The sequence below is a fragment of the Glycine soja genome, chromosome 15 (genome assembly GCF_004193775.1).
Source record: "Glycine soja cultivar W05 chromosome 15, ASM419377v2, whole genome shotgun sequence".
Classification (NCBI taxonomy): Eukaryota; Viridiplantae; Streptophyta; class Magnoliopsida; order Fabales; family Fabaceae; genus Glycine; species Glycine soja.
Window position 1 is genome coordinate 19187230 of NC_041016.1, and position 14400 is coordinate 19201629.

Consider the following 14400-nt stretch of genomic DNA (forward strand, 5'->3'; position numbering starts at 1 on the left):
TGAGTCTGAAAAGTATATATAGGTGGATGGGAAGGGCTTGTATAGATTTTTATGTTAGTAAGCCATGCAATTATTACCATGACATGTTTTTAAATAGAGAGGGTCCGTGCCCACATGTGTTTATGATGTTTTTCTTTCATTGGTATGTGTCATTATATGGATTGTTGTTGATTGTCTTCTAATACTTTGGTTGAAGGCAAGAACATAAATCAAAATGCAATTAATCATCATATCATTAGTCATCTATATTGTTGTAAAGTTATTTGAGTTTATGTAGAATACTTAAAGCCAAAGTACCGAATTTAAAAATATTCTTTTGATTTCATGCACTGGAATTATATATGTATAGCTAGTGGCGACCCACACTTCAGTGCCAATCTAGTTTAATAATTTTTCCTGCTTTCATTTATTTGCACAAAATTTGTTACTTTCTATATCTTGCAACAAATTATAGGTAAAACTTTTGGTTCTGGAACCTGGCTAGCGCTTGGGGGACCAAGAGAAGAAAGGGATCATAGATGCAGATGGTGAGGTTTTGGCCCGCTCTGCAATAATGTGTTTTTTTTTAATTTCTTTTAAAAAGGTACACTCTAAGACATTCTAAGACAGTTTTTTGAGAAAATCGTCTTAGAATCCTCAAAATATTTTTTTTTTTGAAAAAAAAATCATTCTAACAAGGTTCTCTGAAAAACCGTCTTTGAATGTCTATATTCTAAGACATTTTTTTTTTCTCAAAATATCGTCTTAGAATCCTCAACATATTTTAAATTTTCTTTTTTTAAAAAAAATGCATTCTAAGAAGGTTATCTGAAAAACCGTCTTAGAAGGGTACACCTTCTAAGACCATTTTTAACTAAGAATCATTTTATAAAGGTACCATTCTAAGATGATTTTTAGTGAAGAACTGTCTTAAAATGGTATCTTTTTTTAAGAAGGTTGTTTATGGAACCATCATAGAAAGTGCATACTTTCTACGACATTTCCTACGACGACGGTTAATAACTGACCTAGAATCACTACTAAAAAATTGTCATTTATGATGTCCGGCCAACGACAGTTATTTCAAAAATGTCCTTATTAAGCGTGCGGTGGCATTTTGGTAAATATGGCTATCATTTTAATGTAAAACAAAAACGGTTTTAGGAAACCGTCTTTGTTTCAATTTGAAATTTTTTAAAAAAATTGAAAGCTCTCTCATTTCGCTTGCTCTCCTCTTCTTGATACGTCACTCTCTCTCTCTCTTTCTTCTTATTGTGTTTAGCACGTACGCTATGAATGAGCAGACCGTCGGTCTCTATTCCCCACTAAACAAAAACCAGAAAGAGGAGGAGGAGGCGAGTACGTCGTTCATGTCGACACACGTTGGCAGGGGGAAATTTCCGTATTGCGGAGTCTGGCGAGCATGCGGCTGCTGATGGCTTGACGATGTCGCTTGCGAAGCTTGGTGTTCTCCTTCTCCTTCTCCCTCTCCTTATTCTCATAGCCGCCGGTATTGGTGGTGAACGGCATCGCCGCAAAGCCCCGCGGACGGCGGGGCTGAGGGTGGGGTTCAGGGTGGGAGTTAGGGTGAGCAAAGTAATTTGGAGCTGTAGTAAATTCAAATGGATTCAAACAAAATTAATTTTATTTTCTATATTTTTCTTCCTTTTCTTTTCTTCAATCGTAAAATGCCTTAATTTTATTTTCATTGCAACAGGCAAAGATGTGGTGGACGAGGTGGCAGCAGTGGGGGCGGAAGTGGTAGAGACGGAGACTAAGGTTGCCCTAACCCAAGGTTTGAGATTTTACCCTGCTTTTCGAATTTTACCTTTCTTATTTTCTGAAAAAAATATTGTGTTTTCAGTAATTGGAACTGGGGATATATTATACACATGATGGTTCTTATGTTTATGCATTTGATTGTAAATTTGGTATTATTATTATAGTTGTGGGAATTTGAACTTTGTGAGAAGGGCCGAATGTAACAAATGTGGTGCTCTATCTCTTGCTGTTTTTGTGAGTTTGTTTTTGAAGATGACTACACATGTTGATCAATATAGTAATGTTTATGATATTTTTTGTCAACCCTATGTAGATCATGTTGGATGCTTGAAAGATAGAGAAAAATCTGAGTCACGAAGATATATGCATGCAGAATTTCTTCTATAATAAAACAACCCATAGTTATTATAGAATTTCTTCTATTAGAAAAATCTGAGTCACAGACATTTACCACAAGATTATCCTCTTGTTGGGACTTCCTCTTACATCATTTTGGGCCAGTAGTTTTTTTTTTCTGAACCAAAATAAAAAAGCCAACAAGATGCAAGTAGAAGGATTTCTTTTTTTTTTTAGATGAAAGTATGAAGGATTTTCAGCAAAACTAGAACGCAGAACAAAAATTGGGATAGTATGGTTAACTTTTTCCTATATATTTTCAAAATTTGTCATTGGCTGTATGTAAGTAAAAGTGGTTTTTTCTTTTCTTGTTGGAAGAAAACAAAACATAACAAGTAGGAATCATTCCATGAAAGTGAAGTTGGGCCTAACAGTCAATTAGCTCTTAGAGAAGATGTTCTCGGATCCATATTTCTGGTGCTTCTCCAATTTCACAGTCAATGGCTTTAATAAGGTTGTCTTAGACCCTAAATTGGGCTCTCCTTATCACATCATTGTTTGAGAGTGATATATTAAATCGTGTAAGCTTATTATAAGACAAAATTGTGGTTTCCAATTTGCATAACTAAAAGCTATTAGCATGATCTTGTGTTAAATCATACACTTACTCTCAAGGGTTGATGCAATCCTACCCCACAAGGGCATTGGATAGAAGACTCCAAGTAGATTGTGCCAGAGATCCAAGGGAAGGTCCTAGGGTTCTCATGAGCCTTAGGGTAGATTTTGAGCCCATGGGCTAAGTATGAGCCCGCTTATCTTTGTAAATATTAGAATGGGTTTTTCCTTCGTTTGGGCCTTGTATTTTGGCCATTCTAGTAGTATAAGGTTTTGGCCTTGTATTTCGAGGCATTTTGAGTAGTCTTTCTAGTAGGGAATTTTTTGTATTTTCATGTATTTTGTCATGGGGGTGAGCTTAGCTATTATAGGGGGTGTGTAGCTAAGCTCTAGCTTCTTATCTCAAGGAGGTGAGCTTAGCTATTAGAGAGGTGTGTGTAGCTAAGCTCTAGCTTCTTTAGGAATCTTCTTAAGGAAGCTTCTCAAGGAGGTGAGCTTAGTTATGAGAGGGTTGTGTGTAGCTAAGCTCTAGCTTCTCAAGGAAGTTTTCTCAAAGAAGCTTCTCAAGGAAGTTTTCTCAAAGAAGCTTCTCAAGGAAGTTTTCTCAAGAAAGCTTCTCAAGGAAACTACCTAGTTAATAAATAGAAGCATGTGTAACACTTGTTGTAACTTTGATGAATGAGAGTCTTGTGAGACACAACTCAAAGTTCAACTTCTCTCCTTTTTTTTCCTTCAATTTCGTGCTCCCCCCTCTCTCTTTCTCTCCCTCTTTCTTTTCCTCCATTGAAGCATCCTCTCCAAGCTTCTTATCCAAAGCTTATCTTGGTGGTGAAGCTCCTTCTTCCATGGCTTATTCCCTAGTGGATGGCGCCTCCTCTCACCTCTTCTCCTTTGTCTTCCACTGCATCTCCATGGTGGAAAATCACCATTAAAGGACCTCATTGAAGCTCAAAGATCTAGCCTCCATAGAAGCCCCACAAGCAAGCTTCCATCAAGTGGTAATCAGAGCATAAGAGCTTCAAGTAGGTGCTCATTAAACCTCCATTAATTTTTTTGCTATACCTTCTCTTCCATTGTTGTTTCTTCATTTTTCTCCATGTATCTCCTCACATGTCTTGTGCTAAATGTTATTAACATGATTCTTTAGAGTTTCCACCGATTAAACTTGCCATAGAAGCTAGATTTGATTTTCTATGGTTCAAATTTCTTGTTCTTGAACCATGAATTGTGTTGAGTTTAGGTTCCTTTCAGTTTTGTCTTGTTATTTTTTGTGGCTGAGACCTAAACCATAAAATTCTTTCAAAAATATTAAAGTAGAAGAAAACCACAAAAATCTAGAGTGACTTGTTCACCTATTGTAGTTTTGTCATAGAAGTCATGTCTAGTCATGAAACTTAACGCATAAGATTTCTTATGTTGTGCTGAATTTTATTTTCTTGTTTCTTTGTCTAACTCATTTGTTCATGAGTGTATGAAATTCTTTTAGCCTATTATCTGATTTGAGTAAAATCTTTCATGTTAATTAGTCCTTAACATGTTCATGCAAAATTCTTAGAGAGTCTTTGATTGTGAACCTTTTCTTGAACTTTTAGGTTTCCTTTTGATTGTGTCTATTGTGAATTTGAGTTTTGGTGATTGAATTGCTGGCTGAAATGTTGATCCTAAGGGAATATTGAACTCCTAAAACTGTGGTAAACAATCCTAGTGAGTTCAACATACATAGGAAGGTTGAAAGTAAGCCCAAGGCAATCAATATACCATGCTTAAAAAAAAAATCACTGGTGCTGGCAGCTTGGACATACAAACTTGTAAAAATTACTGAGAATTGGTTACTTCGAATTGTGAGCTGAAAGTTATATTGAATTTTCTAGACATCTTGAAAAAAGTTATAAAAAAAGAACCAAGTGATTTGGACAAAAGGAAAAAAATATAAAAAAGATACAAGTTGGCAGAAAAAATCAGTATCCAGAAAAAAAAAAAGTGAAAGGAAAGTGTGCTTGTTGTTTTGGCTCAAAATTTATTCTATAATTGGTGCCTATGTTATGCCAATCTTAGTTCCAAAATTTCAATTGAAAATTACTGTGAAAACAAGTGCCAAAGCTAGAGGTTTGTTGAGTCTTTTTTTTTTTTTACTTTTTTTACTCTACTCTAGAGCCATTCTAAGTTTCTCTTTGAGTCCTAGCTTGCTTCTATGTCTTTTTCATTGCTTTAATTGTTGAGTAATCCTTGAAAAATTGTCTTGTTAAAACTCCATTGGTTTAGCTTTCATTTCATTTTTTTTTTGTCTTTGGTTATTGCTTGTCTCTTTGTTTCCTTGTTTGTGGGTTGCCTTATAGGAAATTGGAAGAAGGATTGGTGCCATCCCTTGAAGAATTTGAGTCAAGAAGAAAGGGGCCAACCACCTTAAGAGCTATTGGACTAAGAAGCACTCCAAATTGAGTGAATCACCAAAGAGAGAACAACCACCAAAATTGAGGACCGTTTTGTAATTTTGTAATTTGCAATTTACTTACCTTTATTGCTTTCAAGTTTTATAACAAAAAGGCCTTTCATTGGAAGTGTGTTGGGAGCCTCCAATAGGTTACCAAACTTCCATTTGTGTGTAATAATTTTTAGGCAATTTTTCCTTAGGATAGTGAGTGTTTTGTTGGGAACCTTGAATGTGGTCATCCAAACACTCTTAGGATTCGCCTAGTTTACATTTCTTGCTTACTTTCATAGCTTATTTCCTTTACCTTCCATTGTCAAACCGCCTAGATAGCTTTCCTTTTACCAATTAGTATTTTACCTTATCTTTCACACCTCTTTTAGTGTTTATTTTGGCTAGTTTCAACCATAGTTTCTTTTACCTTTTGTTTTCAAACCTCCAACAAGAAAGAACCACAACTTAGGAACCAACATGAGTCATCATTCATCTAGTGTTAATGGCAAGGGTACTAGTCATAAAGACCCTTTATATAGAATCTTAGATGAGTTGAGTTCCCTTAGGTTGTGGAAAGAAAAACAAGAGAGAAAAAAAAGGAAAAAAAAAAGGGTGGAAGAAATAAGTCAAGATGAAAGAAAGAAAATAAGAGAGGAAGAAAGAAGAAAAATAATGAAAGAAATGAAAAAAGAAAAACATGTCTCCTATAGTAGTCATAACTCTTGCAAGAGCCTAAGTGAAGAACTTCGTGACTATTACGAAGGAAGGCATAGGTCACATCTTAGAGCTCACTCCCATAGAAGAGAAAAGGAAAGAAAGCCTCAAGAGGCTAACATTAACCTCCCATACTTTGATGGGAAGGACAATGTAGAGGCTAATTTAGATTGGGAAATAAGGGTAGAGCAACAACTTAAAAAGAAGTTTACTTCAAAATCTTATGGCTCTCACTCTCATCCAAAGAAAGACCAAGGTCAAGGCATCTTAGGGGTGACAGCTTCTAAGCCCAAAGATGATAAGGGGAAGACAATAGAAAAGCAAGCCCATAAGGCTAGTATGCAAGAGAAAACTAGCTCTATAAAGTGCTTTAAATTTCTTGGAAGAGGACACATTACTTCTCAAAGATCCAGCCTCCATAGAAGCCCAACAAGCAAACTTCCATCAGTAAAGAAATCCTTGCTTGGAAAGTGTAACATATAATTAAGATGGGTTCTTTAGGATATATATAATAGGCTTTTATGAATTGATTGAAAGTAGATTCCAATGATAGCTAGTGAGTGACCTTACTATATATATATATTGAAATTAAACAGGTTAAGGTGGAGGTAAAGCTTATTGAGGGTGACAATGTTGCTAAAACCATCGTGGACCTTTCGGAAATCTTAATATAAGAAAATTGGTGATCTAAACTTTGTTGAGGATAAGTTGTGTCCTAAACTGTTGATCTAAACTTTGTTTAGATACTTTTAAAATTTTAGAAATTGAGCATCTAACAAGTTTTATTCAATTCCATTCAGATTTTTAAATGCTTTATTAGTTGATTTTTATTAATTGATCTAAACTGTTGATCTTTAAGGTTTTTAATTTGTTTGGGTTAGTGTGTAGCACAACATGCAACTAATATTGACATTTAATTTGTTTTGGTTGTATAATTAATATTGACATTTAATTTGTTTGGGTTGTTCAATTAATTAGCATTTAAAATATATTATTTCTAAGACGGATATAAGTTATTAACCGTCTTAAAAACTTTCAATTTTTTACGACGATTAACCGTCATTGATCACCTTTGACTTTTAACGTCATCTTTTTCCACGACGGTTGAAAACCGTCGTTAAAAGGGCATTTTAACCATCGTTAAAAACTCTGTTTTTAGTAGTGAATGCACAATTTAACCGTCGTAGAAAGTTTTTTTCACAATAGTGAATGCTAATAAATTAAAGGAGAAACATTATTATATATTTTATTTGTATAACTCGGGTTTTCTAACGTGGGGGACAATTAAAGTTGAAGGTGAAGTGAAGTTGCTCCAGCAAGTGCATTGCACAAACATCATAAACATAAATCAGTACTAAAGAAATGTTTTTTATGAATAAACTTATTATTTTATATTTATATAAAATATTTTAAAGATTTCTTTTAGAAATTTATACATGATTTTTTTAAAATTCCTTTCATAAATGTGAGATAACATTATTTACATATGCAATATTTACTTGGGGCATTTTAAGTATAAAACAATGATCGCATTAAATATAATTTAAGGATATGATATTAACTTGTCGTAATTAATGTTTTATATTTTTTGCTATCATGGTTGAGTCCAAATTTAATAGTAACAGATTCTTTCCATTTATTTGTATGTCTAGTATTTTTTTTAATTAAATTGATTGACATGATATATTGCAAAAGTAATCCCTATTATGAAAATTGATTTAATTAAAATTACATAGATTTTGTATGAAATTATTTATGAGAATTGTGTTCAGCCCAAAGGAAGATGCAATTTGGTCAAATAATATTTTATACCTGTGATGATAAATGTGTGACAATTATAAAGATATTTTCATGTGAATAATAGTCAGTCAAAATAAAGGTTATTATTTGATAGAATTAATTGTCAATATTTGATTATTGCGTTGAGAGTACCAATTACAAATTAATTTTTCTATGAATTAATGTTGTGCTAGGTATCTTGTGATGAGTCTATTCTGTAAAATATTTGTATTTTCTGTTATATATATTTTTATATAACTAAGTTATAAGTAAAAGTTGTCTAATTTTAAGACCTCTCATTTATTCTATTAAATTATCTTGTATTTTTTGGTTAAATTGATTAAAACAACATGTTGCTAAAGTAACCTCCATTGTGTAAGTTGATTTGATTGAATTTACATGGATGTTGCATGGAATTATTCATGTGAATTATGTTCGACCCAAATGAAGATACAATTTGGTAGAATAATTACATGTTTGCGATGGTAAAACATGTGGTGATTATAAATAGTGTGATTTTCCATGTGAATAATGAAATGTTCAAAGGCAATCATTATTTGACCGAAGTAATCATCATATAAGTTTTCCATATGAGCAATGGAGTGTCTAAAGACAACCTTTCTTTGACAAGACTTATAACCAATGTTTGATCAATGCGTTGATAGTACCACTTGCAGTTAGTCTTTTTTAATCCAAAGCTTAAGGATTAATTGATGGAAGCTTGCTTGAGAAACTTCTGTGGAGGCTGAATCTTTGAGCTTCAATGAGGTCCTTCAATGGTTATTTTCAATCATAGATTCGCAGCAAAAGATAAAGGAGAAAAGGTGAGAGGAGGCGCCATCACTAGGGAATCATCCATGGAAGAAGAAGCTTCACCACCAAGAGAGTGTATTGGATAATAAGCTACTTAGAGAGGAAGCTTCAATGGATGAAGAGAAAAAGAGAGAAAAAATGGCGTGGGAATGAAGGAAAGATAGGGAGAGAAGTTGAACTTTGAAGTGTGTCTCACAAGACTTTCATTCATCAAAGTTACCACAAGTGTTACACATGATTCTATTTATAGCCTAGTTAGCTTCCTTGAGAAACTAGTGTTATACCCCTTAATAGCTAAGTTCACCCCATGCTAAACTACATGAAGGAAGAAAGCCTCTTTGAGAAGCTTCCTTGGGAAGCAAGTGTTACACCCCTCTAATCACTAAGCTCACCCCATGGGAATACACACCCCTTCAATAGCTAACTCACTCCCATGGGAACGGGAACACACACCCCTCCAATATCTAAGTTCGCCCCCCAAAATATATGAAAATACAAAAAAATTTCCTACTACAAAGACTACTCAAAATGTCCTGAAATACAAGGCTAAAACCCTATACTACTAGGATATTGTTAACTTATACCCTTAATTTGTAGGGTACCCTACAAACATAAAATGGCCAAAATACAAGACCCAAAAGAAGGAAAACATATTCTAATATTTACAAAGATAAGTGGGCTCATACTTAACCCATGATCCCAAATTCTACCTTAAGGCTCATGAGAACCCTAGGGCTTTCTCCAAATCTCTAGCTCAAACTTCTTGGAGTCTTCTATCCAGTGCCTTCAATAGTTAAGCTCACTCCCATGGGAACGGGAACACACACCCCTCCAATATCTATGTTCACCCCCCAGAATATATGAAAATACAAAAAAATTTCATACTACAAAGACTACTCAAAATGTCCTGAAATACAAGGCTAAAACCCTATACTACTAGGATATTGTTAACTTGTACCCTTAATTTTTAGGGTACCCTACAAACATAAAATGGCCAAAATACAAGACCCAAAAGAAGGAAAACATATTCTAATATTTACAAAGATAAGTGGGCTCATACTTAACCCATGAGTCCAAATTCTACCTTAAGGCTCATGAGAACCCTAGGGCTTTCTCCTGATCTCTAGCTCAAACTTCTTGGAGTCTTCTATCCAATGCCCTTGGGGGTAGGATTGCATCATTAATGGTGCATTAAGTATCTTGTTTGGGTCTTGAAATTTACCATTGTATGTTTATTATTTTCTTCTTTAATTATTTTTTTTTTGTTACTATTGTGGTTTAAATTACTCATATTATTTGAATTCCAAATCTGCATGTATAAATTTATATTTTTTATTGTTGTAAAATAATTTTTTGTGAGGGTCCTAAGGTGATATATAAGTAATCTTGGTATGAAACACTAGCAAGTAGTAAAACCCATTATGCGTTAATAGAAGAGAACAAGAACCTACATGTTTTCATATCCAAAGTCTAGAATTTTAGAAATCATTGGGTATTCTGACTTCGATGTTTTCAAAATGTCTTAATAAAAATCACTCCACATAAGGATCCACATTTAACAATGTTGGTGGAGTTAATATTTTGCCATGAGACATCATACTAGAATTTATGACTACTAAATTATTGTAATTGGCTTGCCTGTTGTTGCCAACAGTATGAAGCCATCGGGTGTTTATTAGGACAATATCCTAGCGGTCTTATTAAGGACTCAACCAAGTAAAAGTATATTGACATAAAATATTTGGTTGTTAAATAAATAATTAAGAAAATACATATTTGTATAGAACATATAGGGACTCATTCCATGCTAGCTGGTCCACTTACTAAAGGTGTGACACTTAAAGTTTTTTTTTCATGAGCACATTGCCCATCTGGGTGTGATTCTTGATAGTACCTTAGTTTAGTGGGAGTCTTGCTTATGTTCTATATCTTATGGTTTACAAACATTTTGTTGTTTGGATTTTCTGCAAAAATAAAGTTGAAATTTACACTACTACAAAATATAAATTTATCATCGCACGATTAACATCGGTTTTTCAAAAAATCGATGTTAAGAAAAGCATAGTGGCATTTTTGTAAAGAAGTCTGTTGGATCAAGTGGCCTCGAAATAATTAAGAAGGGGGGTTGAATTAATTATGAACGTGTCTTGACTAATTAAAAAACCTATCCTTCTTAATGTTACTAGATTCAATTAGGCTTTTACTACTAAGCTAAGAAAGTAAAGAATAGAAATAGAAGTTTAACCAAAAGTAAAAGCGATAATTAAAAGTACACAGCGGAAATTAAAGAGTGTAGGGAAGAAGAAGACAAACACAATACTTATACTGGTTCGGCCACAAACTGTGCCTACATCCAGTCCCCAAGCAACATGCAATTCTTAAGATTTTTTCAACCTTGTAAAATCCTTTACAAGCCAAAGATTCATAAGGGATGTACCCTCCCTTGTTCTCTTTGAATAACCAAATGGATGTACCCTCCACTTGAACTGATCCACAAGAGATGTACCCTTTCTTGTTCTCAGTATAACAATCCCCAAGTAGATGTACCCTCTACTTGTACCATAAAGGATGTACCCTCCAATGTGTTGGGACAAAGAATTCTCAAGCGGTTAGTCCTTTGAATCTTTGTAAGGGGAAACAAAAGATATCTCAGGTGGTTAGTCCTTTGAAATATTTTGCTTAAGGGGAAGGGAAGAATCAAAAGAATTCTCAGGCGATTAGTCCTTTGAATCTTTTGTAAGGGAGAAGAGAGACACAAAAGAATTTAGGCGGTTAGTCCTTCTGTTCTTTTGGCAAAGGGAGAATAGAATGAAAAAGATGAATAGCACAAGTTTTTGAACAAAGAACTTTTCTTGGAAGAGAAAGTGTTGAACAAAAACTTTTAGAAAGATGAAGAGAAATAAATCAAAAAGATCTGTTGAAAGGAGATGAAAGAAGATATTGAAAGATAGATGATAGATCATTTTCAAATTCATGGCATGGTCACATATTTATAATCTCTTGATGACCCAACTCGAAGTTTGTGACTCTTGACAATTTCTTTAAAACTAGTCACTTAAAAAGGTTGTGACTTTTGAAAGAATCTTCAAAAACAAGTCACTTGAAGAATTGTGACTTTTGGAAATGTATTTTTCAAAATCAGTCACTGGTAATCGATTACCATCAAGGTGTAATCGATTACACATCAATAGATGTAACTCTTCATTTTGAATTTTGAAAATTAAAACATTTAGAGGCTTCGGTAATCGATTACAAGTGTTGTGTAATCGATTGCACTAGTTTAAAATGATTTAAAACTGTTAAACACAAGTTGTAACTCTTGAAATTTGAAATCTTAACGTTTTAAAACACTGGTAATCGATTACCAGAGAGTAAAACTCTTTGGTAATGATTTTGTGAAAACTTCTTGTGCTACTCAATGTTTTGGAAAACTTTTTTAGTACTTATCTTGATTGAGTCTTCCCTTGTTTCTTGAATCTTGAGTCTTGAATCTTGATCTTGATTATTCTTGAATCTTGATTCTTGAAACTTGATTCTTGAATCTTTGGATTTTTCTTGACTCTTGATTCTTTGGCATCATCAAAATAACCTTGGAAGACATTGCTTCCAGAAAGTCGAGTTAGTTAACATTGGTTTTTTAAAAACCGATGTTAACTACTTGATGTTAACATTGGTTATTTAAAAAACTGATGTTAACATCAATTGGTTAACATCGGTTATTGAAAAACCGATGTTAACTTCAAATGGTTAACATCGGTTATTGATGTTAACATCAATTGGTTAACATCGATCTTTTAAAAAATCGATGTTAACTAGTTGATGTTAACATCGGTTTTCTTTATAAAACCGATGTTGGGTTATAGATAAATTAAAACCTAGAAGGTTCTCCCCCCATGCACTAGCTTAATCACAGAAACGAAACAAAAGTCTCTTTCTCCCTCACCGCGAAGACCTGTCACTATGGTCTCCTCCACACCATCGTCGTCATTGGGGTTCATGATCACTAGGGTCCATTGGAGTCCGACTTCAGCATTCAACACTGTAGTTTTAGTCAGGTAATTCATTCTCTGCAATTTCTTGAAATGAGGTTAAACCCCATATGGCTGTTTTTCACCACCCCCATACTCCATAGTTAACCCCTATGCTTCAGACTACCTTACTTTAGTTAGGGTTTGTGCAAGTAAACTTCAAATGGTTGTAACTTTTGATAGGAATGTCCGTTTGAGGCCCATAATATGTCAAAATGCTCCAAAAAATGCCTTTGAGTAGGTGAAAAATAGGATTTAAGATTTAACCACCAATTTTTCCAAAAGTTTCAAGTTTTGTTATTCTATAATAACCCACTTTGGTCAATTTGCCCTGTATATCTCCTTGGGTATGTTGATGACATTATAACTACTGGCAGTACTATTCCTTTAATTCAACAAATTACCTCTCAGGAAAGTATATATATGTTGATGCCAAGTTCTAATATTTATTTTCTCTTCTAGGTTGTTCATTCATCAATTGCACTCTTCAAGTTTGAGGTAACTAGCAATGTTGTTCTATTCTTTTAGTGTGACTGATAAGCTATATTATTAATAGAAACATCATGTATTAGATATATTCTATTCTGGATGATAAGCAAGTAAACCCTAATGTTGAATGATCTTGGTCCAAATGACTACATAAATCAATATGGATTAGAACAATATACTACTGACATAGTACATAAACAAGTCATATTAGCATTAGGCAAAATTAATCAGCCTTCATTCGAAGAAAGAAAAAAAATAGAAATCAACATAGAGACTTGGAACCATAATACCTTCTTTTCCAGGTTATAAACACCTTGTTTGTCTTAGTTGCCTAACACACTCCTTAAGTGCACTGTCTAGATGGGTGACTCTATCTTCAAGTGTTGAATTTCTGAGAGTCAGTGCATGGACTTGCTTCTTTAAACTTGTCCCTTCATTTTCAGCCTTCTCCCAACCTGTAAGTTTATAGAAATTTTGCAGTTAAGAGACAATCTAAACTTGTCACTTACATTCACAACTGTTGCAGATAGATTTTTTGACATATTCCTCAATCAATCATTTACATCTCCATCCTTAATTATACTATCCTTTGCTCTGCTCCATTTTCATCTTCCTCCAATAAACCATCACATCCAAGGTTTGTTGTATGTGAGGTGACTTCAGCTGATTATGCACTGATAAATGACATGTCATTAATATCATCAGCGATGGCCACAGCTTCTGAGGTAACTTTAGGGGACTGGTTATGTCCAACAGGAGATTCATTCAATGCCTGATACTGCAGAGACAAGAAAAATTAGACTTATCATAAACTAGAAGAATAAACCAACAGAATAACAAAGAGATCAACTTACCGCCTACTAAATGTTTACATTTATATAATCTAGAAAATCCTCATAATTTTCTTCACTATCCAAAGAACCAAAATAGACTATTTTCAATGTTTCTAAAACCAAAATTCTTGAGCCCTTGTATCTAATGGCAAGGTAACTTACCCACTTGATATGTAAGAACATCATGGTAGTTTATGGCAAGGTAACTTACCCATTTGAGTGTATAAGAAATCTTTTCGCTTAGACCAAATCTCTGAGCAATTTATGAGCATGAGTTTATGCTCGTTTGTATTTAACAACAATGCAGCTAGGAATAGAAGCAACCACAGTGTATATTGCTTCTTTTGACATTGTAGAGTACAACATTAAAAACTGTTAAAACTAGGTGGAACTGAAATAAATGTAATGTACCAGCTACCATAAACGTGGTTTCTGCTTATGTAAAAACTACAAATTAGACACGATCTTCCTGTTCGATGTCTGTGCTTCTGATTCACACACTCAAGTATCTAAACCTACATTTTATTTAGAGGTTATGTTTTAGGGAGAAACTCTTTTTTTATTAGTATTTACAGTACCATATGACAAATAAAATTCCTTGTTTTATAGC